We start from the raw sequence: 7,956 nt of genomic DNA, 5'->3' as shown, positions 1-7,956 counted from the left end.
CAATTGGTTAGAACGTGCCCCATTACCAGCAGTAGCTCCAAAACGCAGGGGCCCGCGGTTAGGGAGAATTCAGTGTCCATGTCCTCATCGCTCTCGTCGCCGCGCTGCCTAGCTGCCTCTCCTCTCTCCTGCCTTTTCAGTTCATGGTTCAGCATAGACAGCACGAGAGTGCGCGAGGTGTTGACAACATTCACGATAGCGTTACTGATCTCAGCAGGTCCATGCTTGCTGTGCTATGGCGTTTGCTCATGTCACCCAGGGAAAAAGGCGCGAAATGGTTGTTCTGCTGCTTTCACAAAGGGATGGTGAGGCTGTACCCAGAACACCCGCGACAATGATTTCTGCCCCATCAGACACTGGGCTCTCACCCAGAATCCAAGGCGGGGGAGACTGAGGGAACTATGGGATAGCTATGTAATGGCTACCCAACGGGGCTTTTCCTGTTTACCTGGCCAGTGCCTCAGAGTTCTGATTGCTGTCCAGAGCGGTCAGTGGTGCACTGTGGGATACCTCCCGGAGGCCAATAACGTCGATTTCCGTCCACACTAACACTATTCCGAAGTAGCAATATCGATTTTAGCGCTACTCCTCTCGTCGGGGAGGAGTACAGAAATCGATTTAAAGAGCCCTTTATATCGATATAAAGGGCATTATAGTGTGGACGGGTACAGCGTTAAATCAATTTAACGCTCTTTAAATCTATTTAAACGCGTAGTATAGACCAGGCCTAAGACCATTGCAGAGAATAAAAATGAATTCTTTAGACTGGTCTTCACTGCAGAGGAGGTGGTGGAGATACCCAAATCAGAGCTCTGCTTTTTGGCTGATAAAGCTGAAGCACTGTCCCATACTGATGTGTCAGTAGAAGATGTTTTAGAACAAACTGACAAATTAAAGAGTAATCAGTGACTAAACCTAGCTGGCATTCACCCAAGAGTCCTGAAGGAACTCAAATATGAAGCTAAAGTACTTCTAACTGTGGTATGTAAACTATCACTTAAACAATAGTCTGTCCCAGATGACTGGAAGTTACCTAGTGTAACACCAATTTTCAAAAAGGGATCCTGAGTTAATCCTGGAAATTACAGGCTGGTAAACCTAACCTGAGTACTCGGCAAATTGATGGAAACTATCGTAAAGAACACAATTATCGGACACATACATAAACATGATTTGTTGGGGAAGGACCAACATGGCTTTTGTCAAGGTAAGTCATGCCTTACCAATCTATTAGAATTCTTCAAGAGTGTTAACAAACACGTGGATAAGATGATCTAGTCAATCTAGTGTACAATACTTGGATTTTAGAAAGCTTTTAACAGGGTTCCTCACCAAAAGCTATTAAGGAAATTAAGCAGTCCTGCGCTAAGAGGGAAGGTCCTCTCATGGCTTAGTAACTGGTTAAAAGATAGAAAACAAAGGGTAGTAACAGGGCCACCCAGACGATTCAAGGGGCCTGGGGCAAAGCAATTTCAGGAGCCCCGTCCATAAAAAAAAGTTGCAATACTACAGCATACTGTATTCTAGTGGGGGCCCCTGCGGGACCCGAGGCAAATTGCCCCACTTGCCCCCCACCTCCAGAAGGCCCTGGGTAGTAATAAACTGTCAGTTTTCACAGTAGAGAGAGGTGAACAGCGGTATCCCCCAAGGATCTGTACTGGGACCTGTGCTGGCCAACAGATTCATTAATGATCTGGAAAAAGGAGTGAACAATGATGTAGCAAAGTTTGCAGATGAGACATTAGTGTTTGAGACAGTTAAGTTCAAATCTGACTGTGAAGAGTTACAGGGGATCTCATAAAACTGAATGACTGAGCAACAAAATGGCAGATGAAATTCAACTTTGTTAAATGCAAAATAATGCACATTGGAAAAAATAATCCCAACTATACATATAAAATGATGGGGTCTAAACTAGCTGTTACCACTCAGGAAAATTCTCTGAAAACTTCAACTCAGTGCTCAGCAGTGGTCAAAAAGGCTAACAGAATGTTAGGAACTATTAGGAAATGGATAGAAAATAAGACAGAAAATATCATAATGCCAGCATATAAAGCCATGGTGCACCAACATTTTAGTCCAGTTCCGGTTGTCGCATCTCAAAAAGGATATAGTGGAACAGGAAAAGGTTAAGAAAAGGGTAATAAAGATGATCAAGGCTATGGAATGGTTTTCATATAAGAAGAGATTAAAAAGATGAGGGCTGTTCAGTTTAGAAAAAGAGACAATTAAGGGGGAATATGATAGAGGTTTATAAAATCATGAATGGTGTAGAGAAAGTAAATAGAGAAGTATTATTTCCATCTCCCACAATACAAAAACCAAGGGTAACCAAATGAAATTAATAGACATCAGGTTTAATAAAAAACCAAGAAGTACTTTTCCATACAACCACAATTAACTTGTGGAACTCGTTGCCAGGGGTTATTGTAAAGGCCAAAAGTATAACTGGGTTCAAAAAAGAACTAGATACGTTCATGGAGGATAGGTCCATCAGCGGCTATTAGCCACAATGATCAGGGATGCAACCCCATGCTCCAGGCATCCCTGAGCCTCTGACTGCAAGAAGCCAGGAGGGGAACACAAGGTAGATCACACCAACTGCACTGTTCTGTACATTCCTCCTGTAGCCCTAGTAGTGGCCATGTCAGAGACAGGATACTGAGCTAAATGGACAATTGGTCTGACCCAGTAGGGCCATTATTATGAGAATCTCACCTTTCATTTAAAAAAATAAGTCTTCAGCTCTTACGCTTGCAAAGAAAAGCTTGAAAATGTGAAAATGTGAACCCGAAAGGCTGCCGAACTAGAAGACAGATGCAAACAATCCAACATTTGTTATTTTTTGAAATCTCATCATTTTTAAGCCCAAATCATGACTTTTCAGAGCGTGACACGCTTTTTGAACTCTTGGGCTTGGCAGTACTTCTGCGTGCAGGATTCTCTCGCCTCTCCCTAGACACGAGGGGTGGAGCAAGGCTGGGGAGGGGGCAGCACTAGCAGCCAGAGAGGCAAAGCTGCAGAGCCAGCTAGGATGCAGGAGGTCTGAGAGCTTGGGGAGCATTCCTGACCCCTTAAGCAAGGGAGGGGGTACAAGGGAGCTCTGCTTGCTCCATGTGCTGAGGGTAGATGAAGAAGCTCTGCAGCACGTGGAGCAGTATTTTCCCAGGAGGCAATGGGGAAGGACAGCCTATCAGGGGTTTTTCCCCAGAGACCTGAGGACCTGAAAAGCTGCAGGTTACAGGGAAAGCAGGTAGAGATGGCAGCCCTTTGAAGGAATCCTTAAAAACTAACATACACAAAAGCAGTAGCCGCTTTTGAAATTTGGGGGCTAAGTGCCCACCTGTGAGCCCCTGGTCCTTATCCGCTGTTGGAAGGTGGGGGCATGACCAGTGAAGTTCATTGATAATGCGTTCTGGCAGTTCAAAGAAAACTTGAAGTATGTGTTCTTATTGAGGTACAGAGAGTCTGTATTTAACACTTACATTATATTGATTTAAACAAGTGGTTCTCAAACTTTTGTACTGATGACCCCTTTCACATAGCAAGCCTCTGAGTGCAACCCCCCTTATAAATTAAAAACAATTTTTTAATATATTTAACACCATTATAAATGCTGGAGGCAAAGTGCAGTTTGGGGTGGAGGTTGACAGCTCGCGACCCTTCATGTAATAACCTCGCAACCCCCTCAGGGGTCCCCACTCCCAGTTTGAGAACCCCTGATTTAAACACTACATAACTCTGGCACAACAGCAGTCTGTTTCTGGTAGTCTAAAGCCCGCACCTTACCAAATGGAGGAGACAGGGCAGTGGTACTAGCGAGAGAAAAACTAAGCTCTCCCTGTGTCCCCGATTCATGGTGTCCTGTACTTGCATTTACCATGAGGATTCTTTTTCATGCCATTTGAGGAAAGGAGGGGAAAAGTGGTATCAGCAGGAACTGGTGATGTCCAAGGGTATTTGCACCAAAGATCTTGCAAAGTGTCCATCTCTTTCCCTCCATCTCTGGGATAGGGTCTGAAATATGGTTGTGTTCAGGGCAACTAACTAGGGTAGTCTTAGACAAATGCTACCAGGGAAGGGCTCCCAGCATGTGAATTTTTGAGGCCCCAAAGCATGGTGCCCTGGGAGGCCATACACCCCATACAGGCCTTCGACTTGCTCTGCACACGCTTTGGTGTTATTTACTCTGCATTACCTTCTGGGATCCTGCAGAGTCCAGTGGTCTTTGCACTGCAATATCCAGTCCCATGTATGCTGCATTCTGCTGCAGTGGCTCTGTACCTTGCATTGATGACTGCACTGCCTTCTGTCACTGCCACCCAGCAGTTCCCAGGGCTGTTTGCCAAGCAATCAGTTTGTAATCAATAAGGTCTGTGTCTTTGGCAGGAACTTTCTTTCAGAACAAATTTAGACATACACAAAAGTACAAAGTTTGCTGGTGGGTTAAGCTTTAATCTCTCATAGTTGTTTATTCACTCCAGAAAATAAATAGTGGCCATTCTGTAGGTCTGTAATCCACTTTGATGTCTGGAGTCTCACCTGGTTCTGCTTGCTTTTAAAGCCCAAAGTAAGTTGTTTTTTGCAAATGATTGAGAGATGAGTGAGGGCTGTGTCTGGGTGACTATGGTTCCTGCTTCTCCGCCTGTGAAATAATTTGATTTCATATTTGTCCTTGGTGACTTTGGCTTTCTTTGCACTAGGAAACTTAAGACCTATAATTCTCCTCTGGTGTGGCTCCCCTTTTGTCTGCTGTCTGCAGATGTGTACTGCATGCACATGTCATGCACATGTCACTGTGTCACCTTCTCAGAGAAGATGACACAGTGACAAAAACACCCAAGTCCTGTCTACGCTACCACCTCCAATATTGCAACTATTACTGGAGTTGCTCTAGTGGAGAATTACAGGTCCCTATCTTTTAGTGGAGAATTAAACATGTCTGTCAGGGAGACAGGCCATATCTACTCTTGGAAGTTTGGTTGAATGATTTTGTCTACATAGCCAATGTGTTTCTCTATGTCTGCAGCACAAGTTGTCATCATTTAGCTGCCTTTCCAACCTGGTAGCTCAAATTGTGGCTCTCTGAAGTTCTGGTCCCAATAAGGGTTGCAACTCCTAATTAACTGATATAGAAGGATAGCAGAGCGGGCTGCAGCACTCTCCTGGGTAATTTCAGAAAAAAATCAATTGTAAACAGCACATTTATTCCTAGTCTGAGGCACCTCTGTTTTCATATGAACGATAAAAAGTCTATTTTAACTAAGCCTGCAAAACTATTAGTAACAATTTATTAAACACATTTTGCTGCTTTTTCTGTTTTGTGAATTCTGAGGAAACACCTCACGCTTATTTCATATTTTGTCATTATTTTCCAAATCATTTCTGAGAATAAGTCTTGGTCTGTATCTTATTCACAATAGTTCATAGATTAATCTAGTGAAAGGTCAGAAGGGACCACTGTGATTATCTAGTCTGACCTCCTGTATAACACAAGCCATAGACCTCCTTCAAAATAATTGCTAGGGCAATTTTTTTTAGACAAACAACCAATCTTGATGATAAAATTGCTATTGATGGAGAATCCACCATGACCCTTGATAAATTGCTCCACTAGTTAAATGTACACCTTATTTTCTGTCTGAATTTGCTAGCTTCAACTTCCAGCCACTGGATTGCGTTATATCTTGAAGAGCTCATTATCAAATATTTGTTCCCCATCCAGGTACTTACATCTTCAAACTTTAGCGGTCGTTATTTTTTGTTTTCTTCCAGGTCATCGATAAAAATATGAAATAGCATAGCAAGAATATAGCATTGCATAGCAAACAGAATAGCAAGAACTGATCCCTGTGGGACCCTACTAGAAACACACCCACTCAGTAATGATTACCTGTTTACAGTTACATTTTGAGACTTATCTGTTAGCCAGTTTTTAATTCATTTAATATGTGCTGTGTTAGTTTTAAATCATATGTTTTAATCAAAGTGTCATGCAATACCATGTCAACACCTTTCCGAAATCCATTACATCTACCCTATTATCTTTATCAATGAAACTTATATAATCTTTTCAAAAATAGAGATATCAAGTTAGTTTCAAAGGATCTGTTTTCCGTATAAACCCATTTTGACTGTCAAGTATTTGATATTCAACATTCCTGCTGCTTTGACTGCACACAGATGTCATGCAGTGTTATTTCTGTTCCCTGACTGTATGAAGTAATACTAAGAATCGTATTTCCAGTGTGAACAGTTACAACTACAATTTCAAAATTTTCTTTGTGCCAATATTCCCCTAAAATTGCTCCAAATGTTATACATTTGCCTCTGCACATACTCATTTGCTACAATATTCACAGAAAGCAAACAGCAAAGGGACATGAATTCATTACAAAAGTCAACTGAATATTCCTGGAAAATATTTGGTGGTTTTCACCGAGCTCTAATTCTAACTATAAATTGGAACATAGTTTTGCACTGCATTTATTCTGGAATGGGTTTAGATGCAGGTTTCTGTATTTATGTCTTTCAGAATTTTCTAGACCAAATTAAAAAATGTTCTAAGTGAGGGTTGCATATTGGTGAATGTGTGTAAGGCTGGTATCATTTACAGAAGGGTGGAGAGGGACACAGGAAAATGAATCAGCAGGAGGATGTAAGAGAAAGGACTGCTTTAATTTGCACCTTCTTACAGGCTCTTGTTGGGTTCTTTTCCTACTACAGCCTCACTCTTCCACCTCCAATGTTATGTTCACTTACACCACCTACTGGTAGCAACATGTAACACAGCCATCCATTGATGTTGCTGGCACGTTAAAAAAGTATGGGTTGGATGAATGGACTACAAGGTGGATAGAAAGCTGGCTAGATCATTGGGCTCAACGGGTAGTGATCAATGGCTCCATGTCTAGTTGGCAGCCGGTATCAAGTGGAGCACCCCAAGGGTTGGTTCTGGGGCCAGTTTTGTTCAATATCTTCATTAATGATCTGGAGGATGGTGTGGACTGGACACTCAGAAAGTTTGCAGATAACCCTAAACTGGGAGGAGTGATAGATATACTGGAGGGTAGGGATAGGCTACAGAGGGACCTAGACAAATTAAAGGATTGGGTCAAAAGAAATCTGATAAGATTCAACAAGGACAAGTGCAGAGTCTTGCACTTAGGACGGAAGAATCCCATGTACTGCTACAGACTAGGGACCGAATTGCTAGGCAGCAGTTCTGCAGAAAAGGACTTTGAGGTTACAATGGATGAGAAGCTGGATATGAGTCAACAGTATGCCCTTGTTGCCAAGAAGGCTAACGGCATTTTGGGCTGTATAAGTAGGGATATTGCCCGCAGATCGAGGGATGTGATCATTCCCCTCTATTTGACATTGGTGAGGCCTTATCTGGAGTTCTGTGTCCAGTTATGGGTCCCACACTACAAGAAGGATGTGGAAAAATTGGAAAGAGTCCAGCGGAGGGCAACAAAAATGTTTAGGGGGTTGGAGCACATGACTTATGAGAAGAGGCTGAGGGAACTGGGATTATTTAGTCTGCAGAAGAGGAGAATGAGGGGGGATTTGATAGCTGCTTTCAAAGACCTGAAAGGGGGTTCCAGAGAGGATGGATCTAAACCATTCTCAGTGGCAGCAGATGACAGAACAAGGAGTAATGGTCTCAAGTTGCAATGGGGGAGGTTTAAGTTGGATATTAGGAAAAACGTTTTCACTAGGAGGGTGGTGAAGCACTGGAATGGGTTACTGAGGGAGGTGGTGGAATCTCTTTTAGAGGTTTTTAAAGTCAGGCTTGACAAAGCCCTGGCTGGGATGATTTAGTTGGGGATTGGTCCTGCTTTGAGCAGGGGATTGGACTAGATGTCCTCCTGAGGTCCCTTCCAACCCTGATATTCTATGATGTTTTCTCTGAATTTGGCCTACATTCTCTGTTATTGTTTTTTTTCTGAAAGC

Source organism: Chelonoidis abingdonii, chromosome 1 (assembly GCF_003597395.2).
Source record: "Chelonoidis abingdonii isolate Lonesome George chromosome 1, CheloAbing_2.0, whole genome shotgun sequence".
NCBI lineage: Eukaryota > Metazoa > Chordata > Testudines > Testudinidae > Chelonoidis > Chelonoidis abingdonii.
This window is presented reverse-complemented; position numbering follows the sequence as displayed.